Here is a 24,878-nt window from a genome sequence, read left to right as displayed (position 1 = left end):
CTACCTGGAGTGTAAAGATAATCTCTTCTTTTTCTTTTGCAGTTCTTTGCAGTGTTGGCCCACAGGTAGAAGCCAAGCAGTGGTGTTAGTTAATAGAGATGTGGACTTGACAGTGTGGAAAGAGGCTTGGCATCAGATCAATGGAGAGTGAATCCTGAGTAAGTCACATTTTGGCTGCATGACCTAATTGCTTTATTTAATCTCTTAACCTACTTTTCTCACCAATAAAATATAGATGAAAATATCTGCATCATAGTAGTTTTATGATTTAAAAAATATGGGCTGGGTTTGTGACTCATTAGTAGAGTACTTGCCTAGCATGTGTGAGGCACTAGTTTGGTCCTCAGTACTACATATAAGTAAATGAATAAAATAAAGGTTCATCAAAAACAATAACAACAAAAAAGAATATTTGTAATCTTTCCACATAGTACCTGCTAGCAAGTAGATGCTCACAATTCAGTTTAACTATGGATCTTATGGCTTTCTTTTTTCCAGATTAACCCCCCCTTTTTTTATTCCTGCGGAGATGTTTTTATTTGTGTGATGGCTTCGTCTTATATATGTTTTTCATCTTAAAAATTAGACTGCCTTGGTTGCCCTCTAGGATGGAGCAACCCATTTTTATAAGAGCATCTTCATATCTGACCTTGCAAATTCCAAGAAGCTAGAAGAAAGGGAAATAAGCAATTTACCTGAAGCACATACATCATATTCCCCATTTCTTGCTCCCTTTGGTCAGGCAGGTACATTACAAAAAATTGAACCAGGAAGATTCTTAGGAGAAAAGTCTGACTTTGTGAATATGCTCAGAAGTCAAATGTTGTCTCTGCCTGAACCAGTAGATCCTTGGAAACTTGAAACATGAAACTTAATTTTTAATTTTGTTTGTGGTATTTACAAGTGAAGGTACAAGGGTTTTTTTCATAAAGTTATGAAGCTATTAGATGTGGCAAAACTAGATATTGCCCCGCTTTATTTTAAGATTTTTGTCTTACCTTTGCAGCATTTTCTTTTATTTTTTATCAAAAGTTGTAAATCTCAATTTGCTTAATATGATATTTTTAGATTAATAACCCAGTCATTACAATAAAATCATATTTCCTGGAGCAATATGTTTTATTAACAGTTTTATATAATAAATATAAGATTCTTCCTTCCTGAACATCATTTTGACTCCTGTTAGTACCTTTGCTGCCTTCCATTAATGGCTTTGGATGGAATGATTTCACATCTTTTAAGTACATATCTTTGGTAATTTATATCAGGCTCTCTTCTGAGGACCTCTACAGAGGCCTGTTAAAAACTAAGGTGGGAATTTTATTCTCAACTTGGCTATGTTTTAAATTTAGGAAGCCAATTTTTCTGGTTCTGAAGTAATTTTCTTCTTTTTTTTTAATATAAATAAGACTAATTAATTTGTAGTTTCTATTGAAATTGCATTCTTCTCCCTTCTGTCTAAATGGCCCAGACCGTTTTATTCTATGGTGTGAGCTCCTCACAGAGCTCCCCTGTTGTCATTAATACACTATCCTATCTGTTATGATCACCACTTTACACATTCACACTAGGAAAGTTAGGTTGAAATGTTAGAATCTTTCTTACAGCTTTCAGACAGTAATGAAGCACTAAGGAAGAACATTTTAAAGACACTTTCACACTCATGTCTTTCCTCTTCTTCAGTGCTAGGAAAATATATGGGATAATTTAGTCAAAGAAGTTCAATTTTATTTCCCATTTGTCTGGAAATAATTATTTACTGAGGAGATAATGTGCTCTGTGGAAGAAAGGTTTGGCAAGTAATATATATTCTTTAGCTCATTGATGTTGGGAGCATATGTTAGTGATCCTATCATAAAAAGCTTATGTTTAAAAAGTAGTTACTGTGTGAGCATAGTAACTATTCTTATATGATATTGTTATATGGTATTGTGTCATGGGGAGGGCTTCATTTTGTCTGGGAGGAATGAATGAATTTAACCAATACATCAACTCTGTAATGAACTTTTCTTCAAAGTCTGATCTAGCACTACAAATATCTGTTCATTAACTGTAGAAGCTTGGGATTCCATCATACTTACTTAGAGGTAATCTTCCAGTAAAAATTCTTAAGTAGATAATAAAAATGGGTGTTAAGTGATTTAAATATGAATTTAGAAACTAGAGAAAGATAAAAATAAAACCAAACCACTTAAACATAGTCACATCACCTGTCAATAATGTCAGTGTATTTTGATGCCTTTAAGTTATTTCCATAGACTTGCCATACTTTTTACATGACTAAAAAGGAAAAGTTAGGTATGAACCTGGTTGAATGTTTAATAAAAACTTAGCACTGTCATGCTGATGTTGATGACATAGCCTCTTTTTTTGTTTGTTTCCTTCAGACATGGTCCCATTCAAATAAGTTGACTTGAAAAGTGTTAATTACCATTTAGAGATGAACTTGTGTTCAAAAGCAAGCCACATGTCTAGCACAAAGTGTGTTGAATTTATGAATGTGTAAAAATATGTTTATTCCTTTTTTTCCAGTTCAAGAACATTTTCCCCGAAGAGCAGCCAGTGTTTTAGCTTTTTCCTTTTCTTAATGCCTTTTTTTTCTTGCAAGATACTGTGATTTCTTTAAAATTCAAGAAACTATTTTTGTATCCAGCTTAATATTCAACCTAAATTATTGTTCTTACCCACTGTTAAACCAAATTAGTTTGTAAAGAATGGATTTTAAATAAGTATGTTTAGGACTCTATAAAAAATGAAGAATATTGAAGTGCATTTTCAAATATTTGAACATAAAATTAATTTAATCTTTTGTACAGAATTTCTTTAGAAGTTGAGGTTTTATGTTAAAGTTTTCTTTTCTTGGGAAATTAGAGTTTCTTAGTATACCAATGTTATTTGAAAATTAATTTTTTCATAAATGTGTAGGTTAGTTAAAAATATTTTTCATATTGCTTCTTTTCATCTGTTAAATATAGGTTACATAGAATGATGAACTGTAGCTAACAATATTGGTCTGCCTTATCCTCAGAGAAAAAAATAGGCCTGTACATGTAACATGTGATACTCACAATTTAGAATTTAATTAACTGCAAGAGAATACCACAAGTTTTGATATTTTACTTGTTTGCCTTTTTTGTTTGTTTTTATTTTTTTAATTTGAGGAAATAAGCACTCTGTATTCCTCACCCTAATTGCCAACTGTGCCCTAGTGGGATGGACACCAAGTATTTGTCACATTTTTTGTTTCCTTCAGGGAAAGCAGGACATCACAAAAAATAGCGAATGTTTTGCTGTATAATGGCATTTTAAAATATTAATTAATTTAAGCACATTTATTGTTTTTATAAATCAATTTTTTTATTACAAGATCATGTGTTTTGTGCATATACACATTCTTAAATGTCATGCATTCTGTCTCATCTTTATAATTTTTCCAATAGTATAAACAACAAGATTACCTTAGTTTTCTGAAATATAATTAGTGATTAAATTAGAATGTAGCATGTTGAAATAATAAAGGAAGTTGTTTTTAAAATTTGTTTCTAGTTCTAATTTGTTACATATGACAACAGAGTGCATTGCAATTCATATTACACATATAGAGCACATTTTTTCATATCTCTGGTTGTATATAAAATTGTATATACAATTTTTCATATCTCTGGTTTTGACCATTCATGTCTTTACATATATTTAGGGTAATGATGTCCAATCTCATTCCACCATCTTTTCTACCTCTATGCCCGTTCCCCTTCCCTCCCACCCAAAAAGGAAGTTTTGAAAGTTTATATCTTTACAGTATTGAGACCGTTTGGGAGAGTTTATATTGATTTTATTATAAAGTAAGTAGATGAGTCATCTAAAACTTGTAGCTTTATGAAATTCAGAACTATTCATCACTGTGGAATTAGAAATGCTGCTTTCTTTATATATTGACTTTTAATTGCAATTGTTAGCCAATACCTTCATTCTCATTTTAGCTCTTTTGTTACCAAAAGTGATAAAATGTTGTGTTTTAACAATAATATGTAGATATTTTTATTTTCTGGCAACTGATAAATATGTCAGAATATTTTTGGGTTTAGTTTCATTTGAATGGAAAACTTAAGATAAAGATCATTTATTTTCATGAGAGCTATAAGGATTTGAGCATTTACTGTAGCATATGGTACATTTTCTGTTCTATTTTGTATACCAGCCCATTAAGATGAAAAATTGAAATAAGTAACCTAAAAATAACTCTGCTATTGGCCTAATTTTTGTTTATTTGTTTTATGGTCAATTGATTTTATTGTCCTAATTTAACAACAACAAAAAATCATCTTCTGTGCATGAGTGAAGTTCCACATTTGACTACCCTGATGGAAAAGCTCTAAAGCATTTTGCCACCTATTCACAGAGCAGCATCTTGTTTGGCATCAGCATAATTGTTCAGAGGGCTACTCTGACTTTTTTATAGTAAAAGGTGTTAGCCTTGGTCATAGCTCTAAACTCCTTAGTCCAAAGTGACCCACCTGATGATCACAGTTTGACCACACCTCTAGTTGCCTAGGCACACACATTTTTCCGAATCACATTCATTTTCACAACAACTTACAAACTTGAACTGGAATTGATGTTTTTAAAAAATGATGGAAGAAAAGGTATATACTAAAACTAATCACAAGAGGTATAGTCAATGCCTTTAACAGTTCAATTATTATTATTTTACCTATTCAACTGCTCCATAAATTATCAGAGTATTTTATAAATAGTAGCAACTTGTAAAGTGGAATAAAGTTAGGCATTTCTTTCCTTCTTACCTTTTCTTTGGTGATGTTTGCTGTTTTGTTCATACTGTTGACTGGTGTCCAGATTGTTAATATATGTATACTTTTGGGCATCTTCTTGTCTTGCTGGTGGAAATAGTATAAAAACCAGAAGATGGTATACAAATGGTATAGAAACCAGAAAATAGTGGTTCTTTTTCTAACTCTTAAGAAATTTGAACATTTTGTTGATAATACATTCAGAGTTGATTAGAAGTGCAAAGTGCCTCAGAAGCATGACTGTGTGACAACAGTGGCAGAATTATACATTTCTTCCTGGTGGGGGAACTACTTGGCCCTGGTATATTTAAAGGCTTTTGCACTTACATTCAAGGAATTTTTATTCCTTCCTGAAGAGCTTTAAGAATTTAGTAGTGAGCATTTGCTGTGGCATATGGTGCATTTTAAATTTCAAAATACTTTTGAGTCCACTGATATATTGGACTAGTATGAGCTTAGAACACCCATAAAAATACTGTAGCTCTTTTTAAAATTTTATACATTCTAATTTTTATACATGATGGCAGAATGCCATTCATTTCATATTACACATATAGAGCAGAATTTTTCAAGACACTGATTGTACACTACTTTAGCTCTTAAAAAGATAAGTTATGGAGTCAGTAGAAAAGAAAATTTGTTAAAGAATACCAGCACTCAAGTATTAGAAGGATTTTAAGAGGATTTTAAGTAACAGCCCTAGTAGGGAGCTGCCATGGTAGATTGCTACATTAATGGCCTGCAAGGAATCACACCTTCCCAGATACACTTTTCTGTAGATCCCATTCCATTTGACTGGTTTTAACCAGTGGGACATAAAGGATTGTGAAGCTGGGCTCCTTAGACTGCTTCTGTTACTATATGAAGAAGCCAGGTCTAACAGTCTGGAGGACAAAAGCCCACGTGGAGTGATTTAACCCTACAGGCATATGGTGCATTTTAAATATCAAAAAACATTGCCCCCAGCTAACCTACCAGGTAAATGCAGCTACATGAGTGAGCTTATGCCAGATCAGCAGAAGCATCATACAGTTGAATCAGTGGATAGTGAAAATGATCCTTTGGTTTAAAGTCACTAGATTTTGTTTTAAGCAATGAAGCAATGACTACAGGAAGTTAATTTTTCTGTCTTTTCTCTATGTCTCTTTTATAGCAGTCACTTTGGTAATGTTCCTACAATACCTAGTGTCTTACAAAACGCTGTATCTGCAGAAGATTAAGCAATAATTGTTCATAATTTTCATTGTATGAAATGGGATTTCTGTCTTTTGATTTATTAGTATGAGGGAGTAGTCTCAAAATGAATGAAGCTTTTGTAATGTTTCATGTTCATATCTAAACAGCATGATTTGGTTAGATGCTTATGAGGACTCTCCACATATCTATGAGGATGACTATATGTTCATGGGAGCAGTTCACCTTTAGATAGGACTGAGATTTGAGATTTTCAGACTGTTCTCAGGGTCATACAATGTTGTGAAAAGAAGAGATGTTTATTCGAGAAGAAGACATTGTGAAGTTCTCAGGTAGACTAGTGTTAACTTCTCCAAAGCAGAATTTATGACAGAGTCCTCAAAAGAAGGACAGGGACCATAAGGAGCAATGATAGATATATTGATCTCTGTAAGACTTTTATGGACTTATGTCCTGTTATACTTTGTGACTCATGTCCAAAAGTATGACACTGATGGGAGTGGATATTTTTGCCCACTCTAACAAAGGTATCTTTTGTATTAAGTGGAAACACAAAGCTGAGGAACACAGATTGGAATTATCAAATGCTGTAGCACTAATTGATCTAGGAAGTCAGGCTTCTTGGTACCTAGCAACACTGGATTAGAAATGTGCTCCCTAAACTTTTAGTAGCTTATACCTGCTGTCCCTAGGATGGCTTCCACATGGCCCGAGGGCATAAGTGGTCATCATCAGGAGAAGCAAACAGGGAGGCTCCAGAACTCATGTCCCACTGATCCAAACAAGGAGAAATACCTCAGCTCCCATGGGCAATCTCTGGAAATTTTTTAACTTAGTCAAGAGGCATTCATTTGGTGGAAGTTGAAATGCTTTAGGGTTAATCTGGATTTAGCCACTCTCATTTTTACTAGTTGACACCTTTGCTTTACCAGCCTGATGTGGACTTGGAGAACATGAGTTAGACATGTACGTTCTGGGTTAATTCCACTTCTGTTGTCTTCAGAAAGAACTATGAGAACAAAAATAGACAGTACAAAAATATTCTGATAGAAATTGAGAGTCCTAAGTTTATTGTGTTACTTGGGGTTATCAATTGATCCTTCATCAGAGATTGAATTGTGAATTGTGTAAGAATTATGCAGCAATGGGAAATGACTCCTGGAAGACCCAGAACAGTCATATTAGGAGATAAAATAATTTCTACTCTCCTTTGTAGGTAATTATTAAAAAGCCAGATGTGAAATAGAGTGGTATGACCTTTAGGTGAAGCATGTGAAAAGTACTATTAAGTTTCAACAAAGAAACAATTTCTAAAATTCTAAATATAGTCTCTGTATTTTCTTAGAAGTTAGTGACATTTGATAAAGATTTTTATATATTTTTAAAGCTGTGACAATTAAAATTCCAACAAGATTGGTTTTTGTTTTTGTTGAATCATTTTACCAAACAGAAAAGAATTGGAAAATTTCAAGTCTATTCTAGATAATCACAAATGAGAGAAGAAGGAAGCCATGATACATCAAGGTCAATTTAATTCACATTGTTTTATTCCACAAAGGATTTAGGAAAACTACACAAAGAAATCACTCCAGTGAAATAATGATGATGTAGAAAAGAAAAATCAAATAGATGGAAAAACTGATTCACTGGAAAGTCAAATTGAGGGAAAAATATGTATCAAAATGAATGATGCAGTGACCTACATAGTTAAACTCCTAATTTGTCTTAGAGATTCCTAGCAGATAAAATAGATTGTAATTTGTTTTAGAATGTTCATTTTGAATAAAAGGGAGAATGGCTTTCTTTAGGAAAGGGACTGTTATTTTTGGACTAAGTTCTAAAGGCAGTGTCTCATATTGGCAGATATCCCATACCTGAGAATAATGAGCACTACTGCCCCCTAGTATCCTCAACCGTGTTCCAACAACAGATTTTCTGAAGGGTCTCTTTCTGTAAAGCCCCAAAATATAAAATATACCTTCAAATCACATGTCTGTGAGCTCAATTTGAGAGAGACTAAGACATTTAGTATTCTAATTACTGTATATTGCAAGGCAAAAAAAAAAAATCAAACAACTTTGCCACTGAATAAGCCATATTCAGGACCTAGGTTGCTACCTGATAGATACTGCTTAACAGCTCCAAACTACAGACTGAAGTCCTTAATTGAAAAGGGGCCTAACCATGGAAGACTAGTTCCATGGTTAAGTGTTGGTACTGTTGGTACCAGACCTACTAATACTCCTACTATATATGAGAAAACAGAGGTACAAAAGAATTTGCCCAAGGATACCCAGCTTACAGATGATTAAGCCTGGATTCAATCTGAAGCAGCAGCACCATAAACAGTGTCTGTCTCAAGTAAAGTTGCAACTCCAGTGTTAGCCACAAGCCAAAGACCAACTCCAGTGTTAGCCACAAGCCAAAGATTTACAGTGCAGATTCCACCTTCTCGTTCCACTACTGCCAAGCCAGTTCCTTCAACAACTGTAGTTCAAAATGTTCTGATTAATCCTTCAATGACTGAGCCCCAAAATATTCTTATTACCACCAACATGCTTTCATTACAGAACACAGGCAATGAATCAAACCCACTGAAGAGAAAACATTAAATAATGATGACAATGATACTATGTAAGGAGGATACTCTAGTCTACATTCATTTAAAAAGTGTGGAGTTGGTTTTGAGCTGATATACTGTGTTAGAACATTCTAGATCTTAACTTTTTTAATAGAAAAATGTAGCTGCAATACTTATTGTTGCTTGTATTCTTATTTTTTCACATTAGTTCAAATGTTTTTCAATTAGGCTTCAAGTACAAACGTTAAGTATTTGTTTCTTAATAGTTTCATTAATGTTTAGTCCTACCACAGCAATTCTATTTTTGAAACAGTTTTCAGCTATCAATTACTGACAGTAGCACTTACATTTCAGTTTCTACAGCCCAATCTGTGGACTAATCTTTAATTTCTAACCTATATTTAATGTTGTACTTTGTTTGGAAAGATAAAACAGTCACATTTATTGTCACTAATTTTTTTAAATTGTTGAATGTATTTAAATTTTTTCTTGGTTTTCCCTAACTTCCCACCCTAAATCCCTCTCTAAATCCCATTCATTCTGTACTCACCCCCACAGGCTTAAATTTATTCCTATTGCTCTTTTTTAAAAAGTAATTAATTTATTTATTCTAGTTTGTTATACTTGACAGCAGAATTCATTTCAGTTCATAGTACACAAATGGAGCACAGTTTTTCATTTCTCTGGTTGTACACAAAGTCACACCATTTGTGTCTTTATATAGGTACCTAGGATAATGATGTCCATTTCATTCCACCATCATCCCTACTCCCATTCCCCCTCCCATTGTCTCCCTCCCATTTTTCCTATCCAAAGTTCCACCTTTCCTTCCATGTTTCCTGCCCCCCATACCCCATTATGGATCAGCATCCACTATCAGAAAATATTTGGCCTTTGGTTTTTTGGGATTGGCTTACTTCACTTAGCATGATATTCTCCAACTTCATCCATGTGCCTGCAAATGTCATGATTTTAATGCTGAGTAATATTCCATTGTGAATATATACTCCACAGTTTCTTTATCCATTGATCTATTGAAGGGCATCTAGGTTGGTTCCACAATTTAGCTATTGTGAATTGTATTGCTATAAACATTGATGTGGCTTCATCACTGTAGTATGCTGTTTTTAAGTCTTTGGAGTATAATCCAAGGAGTGGGATAGCTGAGTCAAATGATGGTTCCATTCTAAGTTTTCTAAGGAATCTCCATACTGTTTTTCAGATTGGTTACACCAATTTGCAGTCCCACCATCATGTATGAATGTATCTTTTCCTCCACATCTTGCCAACACTTATTGTTGCTTGTATTCTTAATAACTCCCATTCTGACTGGAGTGAGATGAAATGTTAGAGTAATTTTGATGTGCATTTCTCTAATTGTTAGAGTTGTTGAACAATTTTCATATATTTGTTAATTGAGTATATATCTTCTTCTGAGAAGTGTCTGTTCAGTTTCTTGGCCTATTTGTTGATTGGGTCATTTGTGGTTTTGGTGTTAATTTCTTTTTAATATTTTTTTATTTGTAGTTGAACACAATGTCTTTATTTATTTTTATGCAATGCTGAGCATTGAACCTAGTGCCTCACACATGTGAGGCGGGCGCTCTACCACTGAGCCGAGTTCCAGCCCTGGTGCCTGATAATACAGGTGTCATTTTCATGTTTTTAAAATATGCTCTATATGCTTGATGTTCTCTAGTTTACTTGAACCTTCTATTTTGCATCTTTCACTTCATTTTAGATCAGATGGGTTTTATCCCTTGCCTTCATACCACATATATATATGATTTGTTCACTACTGCTTGAGTCCTTCTATTGGTATAATTCAGATCATTTTTTCTAGCTTATTGCTAAGGATTTCACACATGAGATGGCTTCAAACTTGGAAGTAGAATATAGTGATTCTCTTCCTCTTTTAAGGTCAAGGAACACAAATAAGTGTCATGTGACTTTCATTTAGGTATGCATGGTCTCCCTCTCATCCAGCGAGGATGTCCACAGAAGAGGGTAGAGGAGAATGTGGCTGTGAAGTAGCTATTCAAGACCTCCAGAGACCAAGCAGGTAGCAGGTCTGATTTTATTGTACAGTTAACATGTATATACTCAGGCATAGCTAAGCAGATTACCAGCAGCCACCAATGCAATTTCTGCTAACTGTCCTTGCAGCTACCAATTGCGAGTGGGCTGTGGAGCAAGCACAGGGACTCCCACACAGGCTATGCCTACAGGGTAAGTAGTTTGCCACTCAGACACCCTTAACCTATGCCATGTATGCAGTACTTCATGCACTTGTCCCCACAGGTATACTCTGGGTAGGTTTCCCAGTAATGTTGCCAAACACCTTCCCATGTTTTGCATTTATACACCTAAATGTCTTATAGATTGCAAATCTCTTAAGAATAAAAACAAACCTGTTTAGTTTTAGTTTGATATAAACAGCATGGGAATATGTAGGAAGAAATTTTTGAAGTATATCTTCATATCATAGTCTAAGCATGTGTAGCCAAGGATCCTTAAAACTTAATCATAAATTTCATGTTAGAATGGTGCTAGATACATCTAAGAAATAGCCCAGAAGCAGGGAAGAAATGTCTTATCAGTTTGAATGTTCAAGGATATTAGAGAAAGGTGATAGGAAAACTTATAAAAAATGGATCTAATCAACATTATAGGAGAAAAAAATTTCATTATATAGTGTGGACATCATTACTTGAATGTTCTTAGTGAGGCAGCATGTCAGAAGGCCTAAGTTCTAGTCCTGGCTCCATTATTTGCCAAGTATGACCCTGCTTCACCTCTGAGCTTTGTTCTCCTTAGTAAAAGAAAAATAACACCTACCCTGCCTACCTCACAAGGATTTTGTGATGGTTTCATTATGTATGTGAAAGTTCTTTCAAAACTGTAAAATGCTATATAACCATCAGGAATTATTGTTAATGTATTTGTTCTAAGGCTATTAATAAAATTTACATTTATCAGTAATTTAGTAAGAAAACCTCCATGTATTTACCACCTATGATTCTTCCACTTCAGAGGACACTTCTAAATGACTTCCCAGTCACTACCCCTCCTCCTTCTAGAAAAATGATTATTTTTTTTCTGATTACTTTTCTCATGTAGTAATCTCTTAGGATTTGAAATGATAATATGTTCTTGTTTGTGAGCCATCTTCCTTTAGACCTACATTTGTGTCATTCTCTATGGCGAGATTGTCATTTATTTCAATTTAATTGTGTATTTGTTTCACTGCCTTGATATGCAACTTTTTGGTGTTGTTGTTATTGTTCTTGTTGTTGTGCTGGAGATTGAACCTGGGTCTTGTGCATGGGAAGCCGGCACTCTACCAGCTGAGCTATATCCCCAGTCCTCAATATGCTAATTTTAAAGCTACATTATTTTGCTGATATAAATTTATATTGTTTCTCCATTTTAGAGTTTAAAAAGATAAATCTGTAGTTTTTGGTGCTCATATGAATTCATTTCATATAGATGTGAGATTGCTGGGTCATAACCATACCTATGCTATAATTTAGTAGATACATTAAAAAACTTAATTTTTTTTTTGTTTTCCCAGTCTTTATTTCTTCCCTGTAAATGAAAGGGGTCCTATCATCTCAGTATCTCCTGAACACTTGCTACCAAGATTTTTTTTTTAAATTAGTCAGTCTTATGAGCAGTAATAATAACCAATTATGTTAGTTTTCATTTAGTTGACAACTAATAAACCTCTTCATTTTTCTTTTTTTCTTGTCACTTGCCTATCAAGTTGTAAAGTCCTCTGGGCATATAATTGGATATCTCCTTCTTATACTTTGAGATAGTTCTTAGAACAATTATAATTATTGTTGATATGAACTATTTGTTAATATTGAGTTAATTATAGGTATTAATACTTGGTTAATATTTGTAAAGCATAAAAGAGAATAAAATAATGGCATTTGCAAGTAAATGGATGGAGTTGGAGTATATCATGCTAAGTGAGGAAAGCCAATCTCCAAAAACCAAAGGCCAAATGATTTCTCTGATAAGTGAACGCTGACCCATAATGGGGGTAGGGGGAACTTTGGATAGGGTAATGGGGAAGGAAGGAAATGGAAGGGAGAGTGCATAGGTGTAGGAAAGATGGTGGAATGACACAGACATCATTACCCTAGGCACATGTAGGTATGAAGACATGAATGATGTGACTCACTTTGTGTACAACCAGAGAAATGAAAAGTGTGCTCCATGTGTGTACTGTGAATTGAAATGCATTCTGCTGTCGTGTAAAATAAATTGGAACAAATAAATAAATTGAATAATTAAAAAAATTGTAAGGCAGAGTTTTTTAAAACTTCTTTTATTTTTGCTATATAGATGTATTGTCTATATCCAGTACCCTTGCTAAATTTTTATAATTATTAACAAGTTATCTGAAAACAATGACCATTGTATGTATTCCAATATCATGATTATACTTTTTGTCTTTCAGGCTGCTTTATTTTAATGTCATCATGAGGATATATATGGATCATTTAATCTTTTTTTTGTTCATTTTACTTTTTATAAGTAATCAATTTCTTTACTCAGTAATGCTTTTTGCTTTAATTCTAATTTATGAATTATTAATATAGCTACACTAAGGTGCCATCTGCGTCCAGCACAGCTAACTAAAGGTCACTAAGGGAAAATTCCCAAGGTATTAGAAATAAAACACAGACACACAATTTACCATTAAACCAAGCTCTAGGATGGCTCCTCTGCCCTTGGCCTCAAGCTCTCCAGATGGGAGAGCAAGAGACTGGCAAGAGAGAGCTGGAATGGGCTTTTGTTAGGTAGACTCTAAATTCTTAGGAATTTCAGTCCAATGAAGGTCATGGGGGGCAGAATTATAAGACAGAGGAGATAATTGGATCCCTGGGAATATGGAAAATCACACCCCTGAGTCCCTCACACCCTAGAAGATCAGGGCAATCCAGATCACAGTGTGATCACCAGATGGTACACCTGTCAGCAGAGGAGTCAGAGACAGTCATGTGCTAGTTTGGCCTCCCACACTAAGGTTCTTTTTGCTTACAGTGTGGTCAGAAAACCTATACTTAATGTAATAAGTAATTTCATTAGGTAAAATTTAATGTTTTTCCTCTTTGTCTCATCCATTCTCTTCATCATTTTCTTTCCTATTGTCTTTCTTTCCATGCCTGGAATCTTTTGTAGTTTTCTGTACCTTATGTTTAGTTCATTGTGCAGAGAACATAATGAAATAATTTTTTCATATAAGCAATTGAATTATCAAATAAGGTTCTCATGATGTAAAGATGCTATTCCTGACCAAGATTTGATAATAATTTCAAAGATAAAGGGATGACATGGCACTTGGCAGACAGGTATATGTCCAGGCCAATCTTTCCTTTCCAGGATCTTGGCCTTTAATGTGTAGGTCCCCATAGTAGTGGGGAAGTATATTTGCTGCCTCTGTCATTCAGAGGCTGAAGCAAGCACTAGCTGTCAGATTTTTGGCCTTACATTTTTGAGTCAATGATATGCATTTATGGAGGAAGAAGAAATGTTGAGTTCATCTTAGTATTCTTCTCTTCCTTTTCCTATCTTGTATCCCCAAAGTCCTGGCTAGGTTCTTTACTCTCTGGTGCCCTCATGAATTATATTTACACATTATATTTTCTTATAGTTATACAGGTTAGAAATTTAGATCCATCCAGATATTCCTCCATGGCCAGAAGTTAAATTTGTGTGACTATTTTAACTTTGTTTTTAATATGAATGTTTTATAATGAAAATATGTCATCACTGTTCTGCTTTTTGTTTGTATGTGTGTTTTTGTGAACAAACACTTGTATAAATTCATGTTAGAATTGATACATGGATTTGATTAGACCAGCTTTCTTTGTTCATTAATTATATTTTAATAATGGGTACATTTTAAAATGATAATATTTTCAATATATTGGGCTATAGAGTTATGTAACTAAAATTAATTTTACCTTTTTTCAAACTTCAGGCATATACAATGTTTATTACCAACCAATTGCACATTTCTGGAGAAAGTCTAACAATCACACTAATCAATTTGTTTGAATCATGACCACAAATTTCAAACAAGCACTGAGAGCTGACAATCACAATATGCTGCACATAAATTAACTCCTGTTTCTTTTTTATCACTTGTTTATTTTTATTGTTATTATTTTTTAAAAATACACAACAATGGTGATATGCATTACAATTCTTATTACACATATGGAGCACAATTTTTTATATCACTATACATAAAGTATGTTCACACCAGGAGGATTAGATTAATTCTAGATAGGGAAGAGGGGTGGGAGGGAAAGGGAGGGGAAAGGAAATTAGCAAGGATGGTGGGATGTGATGGTCATCACTATACAAAGTAGACTAGCTTTTTATATGTGTGTGTGATGTGCTCTTTTAATGTGGGACATCTCCCCTCCCACTCAGTGCTTTTCAGCACTAGGAATTTGGTAGCCTCTACCTGTTGGCTGCTTTTACCCTGCCTCTCCTAAAAAGCATTTTATGAGGAGTCATAAGTATGCTTCTTGGCATTACTGGTAAATAATTTTATTGAAAAAGGCCAATCATTGCTGCTTTTAGAGAAACAGAATTTATAGTGTAGTACAGAAAGATGGGAAAAGATCAGAAATAAAGGGACAGAGATGTTCAGTAAGCTTAGAAAAGAGTGAACTGGTGGGATGGACAGATCACTCAGTGTTGTCTCTTCTTTATGGCTTGTCTGCAAATGTTAACATCTGCTTATACCCATAACTGCAAGGATTTGAATACACTTTTGTACTCTCTGAAGAATTCAGAAATAAACCTGAGTTCTTGTATGTTATTCCATGAAGGGTGACCATCCACTTGCTTCTTTATGCCTTAGTATGCAAGGGGAGAAGAGAGGGATTGCCTGCTGACTGATTTTAATCATAATTCTGCTTGGGAAGTAGAAAGCGGAGGGGAAAAAGAATATGGAATTTTTTAGGAAAATGGTGAGTCTTAAATTTCTTTATGAAATAAAAAAAACTTTCATCATAAAAAAAGAGTTAAAAGAATTTACAACTAGAAATTCTGCACCACAGAACATCCTTGCCAAACATTCCATGAGGAGGACATGGAAAACAGCAATGAAAATCAGCAAAGGGAGGTATTACAATAAAGGAAAAATGAATCAAAGGAGAAACTAAGTCAAGTTAAAAACCAAAAATGAAAATTACTGGGAATCAAATCCTGTCTCAATAATAACCCTGAATGTTAATGGCATAATCTCATCAATAAAAACACATAGACTAGCAGATTTGGTTTAAAAATGAGACCAAACCATATGCTGGCTTCAAGAGACTCATCTCATTGGAAAAGGCATCCATATACTGAAAGTGAAAATTTGGGAAAAAACATACCTCTAAGATGGACTTTGTTAGCAAGCAAGGGTCTCCATAATCATATCAAGTAAAGTAGACTTGAAGCCAAAGTTAATCCAAAGGAATAAAGAAGGATATTTCATACTGCTTAAGGGAACCATATATCAAGAAGACATAACAGTTATGTATGTATGTGCCCCAAACAATGGAGCCTCTCTGTTCAACAACAACAACAACAACAACAACAAAACCTCTTCTTAATTTCAAGAGTCAATAGACCACAACACAATAATATTGGATGATGTAAACACATCTCTTTCACCACTGTATCGATCTTTCAAACAAAAGCTAAACAAAGAATTCAATCTACAGAACAATCAATAAATTAGACTTAAAAGACATATATAAACTATTTCATTCATCGACAAGTAAATACACTATCTTCTCCTCAGCACATGGATCTGTCTCTAAAATGGGCCATATATTATGCCACAAAGTAACTCTGAGCAAATCCAAAAAAGTACAGATACTACCCTGCATTCTATCAGATCATACTAGAATGAAACTAGAAATCAATGATAAAAGAAGAAATAGAAGCTACTCCAATAGTTGGAGACTAAATAATATGCTTTTGAATGAACAATAGATTGCAGAAGACATCAAAGGGGAGATGAAAAATTTTTTAGATGTAAATGAAAACACTGATACAACATATCAACATCTCTGGAACACTATGAAGGCAGTACTAAGAGGAAAGTTCATTGCATGGGGTTCATTCCTTAAAAAAAGAAAAAAATCAAAAAATAAATGACCCAACAATTCATCTCAAAGCCCTAGAAAAAAAAGAACAAATCAACATCAAAAGTAATAGAAGACATGAAATAATTAAAATTAGAGCTGAAGTTAATGGAAGTGAAACAAAAGAAAAAAATTGACAGAAAAAAGTTGGTTCTTTGAAAAATAAATAAAATTGTTAAAATTTCTAAAAACTCTTTTTACCCTGCCTCTCTAATAAGAAGGAGAGAGAATGCTCAAATTATTTAAAATCTATGATGAAAAAGAAAATATCATGATGGATACTACAGAAATACAGAAGATAATTAGAAATTATTTTGAAATTTGTACTCCAATAAAATAGAAAATATTGAAGCCATTGATAAATTTCTAGAGTCATATAATTTACCCAAACTGAATCAGGATGATATACACAAGTTAAACACATTAATTTCAAGCAATAAAATAGAAAACACAATCAAAATCCTACCAACAAAGAAAAGGCCAGGACCAGATCAGTTCAGAGCTGAGTTCTACAAATTTTTCAAAGAAGAACTAATACCAATCCTTCTCAAATTATTCCATGAAATAGGAAAAGAGGGAACACTTTTAAACTCATTCTATGAGGCCAATATCACCCTGATTCCAAAATCAAACAAAGATATACCAAAGAATAAAAACTTCAGACTGATATCTCTAACACAGATGGAAAAGATTCTCAATAAAATTCTGGCAAATTGAATACAAAAACATATCAAAAAGATAGTTCAAAGTTTAGTTCAACATATGGAAATCAATAAGTGTAATCCATTACTTCAAAGACTTAAAGATAAAAAATATATGATAATTTCAATAGATGCAGAAAAAGCATTAAAAAATATAGCACTTTTTCATGTTCAAAACACTAGAAAAACTAGGGACAATAGGAACATATCTCAACATTTTAAAAGCTATCTATGATAAGCCCACGCCAACCTCATTGTAAATGGATTAAAATTGAAAGCATTTTGTCTAAAACCTGGAACAAGACAGAGATGCTCTCTTCTTTGTTTAACATAGTTCATGAAACTCTAGTGAGAGCAATTAGACAGATGAAAGAGAAATGAATAGGAAAAGAGGAACTCAAACTATCACTATTTGCCAACAACATAATTGTATACTTAGAAAATCCAAAATATTTCACAAGAAAACATGTAGAAGTCATTCTGAATGAATTCCGTGAAGTAGAAGGATATAAAACCAACACCCATAAATGAAATGTGTTTTTGTACCTCAGTCATAAATCCTCTAAAAGAGAAACTAGGAAAACTTAACCCATTTACAATAGCCTCAAAAAAAAAAAAAAAAGAAAAAACGAAATAAAACAAAATACTTGGAAATCAACAAAAGAGATGAAAGACCTCTACAATAAAAAGTACACAATGCTAAAGAACTAAATTCAAGTAGACCTTAGAAGAAGAAAATCTCTCCCTTTTTCTTGGCTAGGCAGAATTAATCTTGTCAAAATGACGATACTACCAAAAGCACTATCCACATTTAATACAATCCCAATAAAAACACCATGACATTCCTCATATAAATAGAAAAATCAATTGTGAAATACATTTGGAAAAATAAGAGACCCAGAATATCGAAAGCATTACTTAGCAAGAAGAATGAAGCAGGTGGCATCGCAATACCAGAAATTACACTATATTACAGAGCAGTAATAACAAAAATGGCATGGTATTGGCACCAAAATAGACATGCAGATCAATGGAATAGAATAGATGTCACAGAGACAAACCCACATAAATACATTTATCTCATGCAAGAGAAAGGCACCAAAAACATAATCAACAAATGGTGCTAAGCAAACTGGAAATCCATATGCAGCAAAATGAATTTAAGCTACTATCTCTCACCATGCACAAAACTCAAATCAAAATGGATCAAGGACCTAGGAATTAAACCAGAGACCCTGTCTATAATAGAAGAAAAAGTAAGCCCAAATCTTCATCATGTCAGATTAGGCCCGACTTCCTTAACAAGACTCCTATAGTGCAAGAAATAAAATCAGGAATCAATAAATGGGATGAATTCAAATTGAAAAGCTTCTTCTCAGCAAAAGAAAAAAATCAGTATGGTGATTAGAGAGCCTACAGAATGGGAGCAAGTTTTTACCACATTCACTAATCTCCAGGAAATATAAGGAACTCATACCCACAAATAACACAATCAATAAATATGCTAAGCAACTGAACCAAGACTTCTCATAAGATGATATACAATCAATTAACAAATATATGGAAAAATGTCAAACATCTCTAGTAATTAGAGAAATGCCAATCAAAACTATTCTAAGATCTTATCTCACTCCAATCTGTATTGCAGTTATTAAGAATACAAACAACCATAAGTGTTGGCAAGGATGTGGGGGAAAATGTACACTCATACATTGGTGGAGAGACTGTGAAGTGGTGCAGCCAATCTGGAAAGCAGCATGGAGATTCCTTGGAAAACTTGGAATGGAACCACCATTTGACCCAATTGTTCTACTCCTGAGTTTATACCCAAAGAACCTAAAAACAGTATACTACAGTGATGCAGCCATATCAATGTTTACAGCTCCACAATTCAGAATAGCTTAATTGTGGAACCAACCTAGATGTCCTTCAATAGATGAATGGATAAAGAAACTGTTGTATATGTACACAATGAACTATTACTCAGCATTAAAAGAGAATGAAATCATAGCTTTCACAGGTAAATGGATGGAGTTGAAGAATATCTTGCTAAGTGAAGTAAGCCAATCCAAAAAAACAAAAGACCAAATATTTTCTCTGATAAACATATGGTAATCCATAATGGGGGTGTGGGGGAGAATGGGAGGAATGGAGGTACTTTTAATTTGGCAAAAGGAGGGAGGGTATGGGAGAGGGCAAAAGGGTAGGAAATATGGTGGAAAGAGATGGATATGATTTCCCTAGGTACATGTATGAAGACATGAATGGTGTGACTCTACTTTGTGTACAACTAGAGAAATAAAAAAAAATTTGCTTCATTTGTGTAACATGAATTGAAATGCATTCTGCTATCATAACAAATTAGAATAAATATTTAAAGAATAAAGATGTAAAAAGTATCCATCATTTTGGGAGCCACTAAAAATGAACAGAGATTGATTGAAAGGTAGAAAACAGTGAAGAGTGTGAATTTCCATGTTTCCAAATAAATGCAATGTCCTCAGGAAGAAAAAATTAAATAACAGCTGAGGAGACACCAGATGTTACCATGTAAAATCCATGCAAATATATTTAAGATTATACTGAATTTTTTGAGAATAGTCTTTTACAATCCAGAAATTTCCACTTAATGTTTATGTCTAAAATCATTGTAAATGGTTGTGAATTGGAAAATGCTTTTAGAATTCATGGTAACTTGATAAAAATGTTAGGTCAAATTTGAGACTCATAAATAACCAGTTCAAATTATGAACACATGTAACGCAATGGCCACTGAATGAATTTATTTTAAAGAATAATCATTCCAAGTGGCTCAAAATTATGGTCTTATGTTCCCAGTCCCTTATGCCAAGGTCAGACATTTTATTCTGTCCTGACTTCACTGTCTAAGAAAAGGTAGGGAATAGATTACTCATTATAAAAACTTCATGCTACAGATCCACACCAGCCACTGCGGGGCCCAGGCACACAGCATGCCTGGTCCATCCCTTTCTCCACTAGCCAGAGCTTAGCCTCTGGTGCAGAACCACCTCTCTGATCAGTGGACTATGTAGGGAGCCAAGATCCCGAATAGACTGCCCACACTAGTCCACATGGGTTCCAGGATCTCAATAGGGTGGTTGACCCCTCCCCCAGCATGGCAGAGACTGCCAGAGCCAAGCCTTTGGCACTGGACCACACCTTCCTACAAGCAGGCTACTGCGGGGAAGTCAAGCCCAGCTGCTCAGATCCCCACACACTGGCCTCTGCAGGGCCCAGGCCTGGAGCAAACTGGGCCCATCTCATTCCTAGTGGGGCAGACACTTTCCAGAGCCTAGCTTCTGGTGCAGGACCCCACACACACACACTTTCTACCACTGGGGTTCAAGCCAGTGAACCAGATCCACCCACTCCAACTGCAGGTCTCAGATCCAGGATGCAGTACCATCCATTGAGGGACACCAGCAGGGTCTGGAAGCCCAACATCAAGGTGCGGTACAGAAATTCTGCATGGGTACTCCAAGAATTTAGGGAAGAAATTATAATATCTCAGATCCACACTGCAAGAAAGGAAGACACAGAGATAACATGAAAAAACAAAGGAGAAAAGTGCCCCAAACAAGCCCGGATGCTATAATAACAGAACCTATGGACAGTGAAGTTGATGAAATGTCAGAGAAGGAAGTCAGAATGTTCATAATTAAAATGATCTGTGAATTAAAGAATGACCTAAATGAGAAAATACAAGCAAAAATTTATCACTCCAACAATGAGATAAGAGAGCAAATACAGGTAGCAAAAGATTACAAGAGAGAGAGAGACCCTGAAAAAAAGTCAGAAATCCTAGAAATGAAGGATAAAATAAATCAAATAAAAAATTCAATAGGAAGCATAAACAACAGACTAGATCACTTGGAAGAAAGAATGTCAGATAATGAAGACACAGTATGCAATCTCAACAATAAAGTAGATCACACAGTGAAGATAGTAAGAAAGCGTGAACAGAACATCAAATAATTATGGGACAACATCAAAAGACCAAATCTAAGAGTTATTAAGATAGAGGAAAGCACAGAGTTTCAAACCAAAGGAATGTACAGTCTCTTCAATGAGATAATATCAAAAAATTCCCAAGTATGAAGGATGAATTGGAAAACCAAATACAAGAGGCTTACAGGACAATAAATGTACAAAATTACAACAGCTCTACACGAAGGCAAATTATATTGAAAATGCCTAGCATACAGAATAAGGATAGAATCTTAAAAACCTCAGGAGAAAAGAATCAGATCACATATAGGGGGAGAACAATTTGTATCTCAGCAGATTTTTCAACCTAGACCCTCAAAGCCAGGAAATCATGGAACAACAAATACCAAGCTCTGAAAGAAAATGGATGCCAACCAAGAATCTTATATCCAGCAAAACTAAGTTTTAGATTTGTTGATGAAATAAAAACTTTCCATGATAAACAAAAGTTAAAAGAATTTACTACTAGAAAGACTGCACTACAGAACATCCTCAGCAAAATATTCCAAGAAGAAAAAATGAAAAACAATGATGAAAATCAGCAGAGGGAGGAATTACACTAAAGGAAATTCTAATCAGAGGAGAAATCAAGTCACATTAAATACCAAAAATAAAAAAAAATGGCTGGTGATACAAATCATGTCTCAATAATAACCCTGAATGTTAATGGCCTAAGCTCACCAATCAAAAGACATATACTAGCAGATTGTATTTTTTAAAAAAGACCCAACAATATGCTGCCTCCAAGAGACTCATAGAAAAAGACATTTACACAATGAAGGTGAAGGGTTGGGGAAAATCATACCACTCACATGGACTGCGGAAGTAAGCAGGGGTTTCCATCCTCATATCAAATGGAGTAGACTTCAAACTAATGTCAATCAAAAAGGATAAAGAAGAACACTATATACTGCTCAAGGGAACCATATACTAACAAGACTTACCAATTTTAAATATGTATGCCCTAAAGAGTGGAGCAGCTATGTTCATCAAAGAAACTTTTCTCAAGTTCAAGAGTCAAAAATTTTGGGTGACTTCAACATAACTCATTTATCACTGGATAGATCTTCCAAACAAAAGTTGAAAAAAATCTATATAACTAAACAATACAATTAATATCTTAGTCTTAATTGACATATATGGAATATTTCAACTTAAAATGAGAGAATATACTTTCTTCTCAGCAGCACATGGATTCTTCTCTAAAATAGAACATATATTATTCCACAAAGCAACTCTTAGCAAATATAAAAAAGTAGAGATACTCCTCTGCATTCTGTCAGATAATAATGGAATGAAATTCGAAATCAATGATAAAAGAAGGAACACATTCCACTCCAATACCTGAAGACTAAATAATATGCCACTGAATGTACAATGGGTTACAGAAGAAATAAAGGAGGAGATTAAAAAGTTTTTAGAGGTGAATGAGAACATAGATACAACATAACAATATCTCTGGGACACTATGAAAGCAGTTCTAAGAGGAAAGTTCATTGCATGGAATTCATTTCTTATAAGAAGAAAAAAATCAACAAATAAATGACTTAACACTACATCTCAAAGCCCTAGAAAAAGATGAACAAATCAACACCAAAGGCAGCAGAAGACAGAAAATAATTAAAATCAAAGCTGAAATCAATGAAAATAAAATAAAAGAAAAAACTGAAAAAATTCACAGAACAAAATTTTGTATCTTTGAAAAAATAAATAAAATTAATGGAACCTTAGCCATGCTAAGGGAAATACAGAAGATAATTAGAAAATATTATGAAAACCTGTACTTCAATAAAATGGAAAATATTGAAGGCATCAACAAATTTCTAGAATCATATAATTTGCCCAAATTGAATCAGGATTATATACACAAGTTAAACAGAAAATTTCAAGTGACAAAATAGCAGATGCCACCAAAAATCTAGCAACCAAGAAAAGCCCAGGACTGGATGGATACACAGTTGAGTTCTACAAGGCCTTTAAAGAAGAACTAATACCAATACCCTCCAATTTATTTCAGGATATAGAAAAAGAGGCAGCACTTCCAAATTCAGTCTATGAGACCAACATCACTCTGATTCCAAAAGCAGGCAAAGACACATCAAAAAGAAAAAAAGAAAAAGAAAAAAAAAACATCAGACTAATATCTCTAATGAACATAGATGCAAAAATTATCAATAAAATTTGCTCAAATCAAATACAAAAACATATCAAAAAATCATGCACCTCAATCCAGTGGGATTCATCCCAGGGATGCAAGTTTGGTTCAACATAAGGAAATTAATAAATTAACTCATCACATCAAAAGACTTAAAGATAAGAAACACATGATCATCTCAATAGATGCAGAAAAAGCATTTGACAAAATAAAGCACTCCTTTACATTCAAAACACTAGAAAAACTCAGGATAACAGAAACATATCTCAACATCATAAAAGCCATCTATGCTATGCCCCAGGCCAACATAATTCTAAATGGAGAAAAAATTGAAGGCATTCCCTATGAAAACTGGAACAAGACAGTGATGCCCTCTTTCACCACTTCTATTTAACATTGTTCTTGAAACACTGGCCAGAGCAGTTAAACAGATGAAAAAACTTAAAGGGATACATATACGAATAGAAGAACTCACATTGGCACTCTTAGCTGGTGATATGATTCTATAACAGGAACACCCTAAAATTTCCACCAAAAAACTTCTAGAACTAGTAAATGAATTCAGAAAATTAGCAGGATATAAAATCAACACCCATAAATCAAGGGCATTTTTGTATATCAGTATCAAATCCTCAGAAAGGGCAATGAGGAAAACTACTCCATTCTTAATAGCCTAAAAAAAAAAAACTAGAAGATGGAAAGATCAACCTTCCTCTTGGATAGGCAGAATTAATATTATCAAAATGACCATACTTCCAAAAGCACTATTCAGGATTAATACAATTCCTCATAGAAATAGAAAAAGCAATCATGAAGATCATCTGGAAAAATAAGATAACCAGAATAGCTAAAGCAATCCTTAGCAGGAAGAGTGAAGCTGGTGGCATTACTATACCAGACCTTAGACTATACTACAGAGCAATAATAACAAAACAGCATGGTATTGGCACCAAAAAAGACTGGTACAGAATAGAGGACAATGGTATAGAATAGAGGACACAGAAACTAACCCACAAAAACAATTATCTTATATTAAACAAAGGTGCCAAAAAATATGCATTGGAGAAAAGAGAGCCTCTTCAACAAATGGAGCTGGGAAACCTGTTTATCCATATGCAACAAAATGAAATTAAACCCCTATCTCTCACCATGAACAAAATTCATCTCAAAATGGATCAAGAAATTAGGAATACATTCAGAGAACCCGTGTATAATAAAAGAAAAAATAGACCCTAGAATTTATTATGTGTGATTAGGCCCCAA

The 24,878-nt window shown here is 34.1% G+C and overlaps 1 protein-coding gene across 14 annotated transcripts in view; it reads left to right on the top strand.

Moving 5' to 3' along the window:
• Positions 1-24,878, top strand: part of LOC110597363 (serpin B6-like) — a 312,873-nt gene that overhangs the window by 111,840 nt on the left and 176,155 nt on the right. For all 14 annotated transcript variants that reach the window (XM_078020459.1, XM_078020455.1, XM_078020452.1 and 11 more), the window contains one exon: positions 43-158. The gene's annotated coding sequence lies outside the window, so the exon portion shown is untranslated. The remainder of the gene's footprint in view (positions 1-42; positions 159-24,878) is intronic.

This window comes from Ictidomys tridecemlineatus, chromosome 8 (genome assembly GCF_052094955.1).
Source record: "Ictidomys tridecemlineatus isolate mIctTri1 chromosome 8, mIctTri1.hap1, whole genome shotgun sequence".
Lineage (NCBI taxonomy): Eukaryota > Metazoa > Chordata > Mammalia > Rodentia > Sciuridae > Ictidomys > Ictidomys tridecemlineatus.
This window is presented reverse-complemented; position numbering and strand designations above follow the sequence as displayed.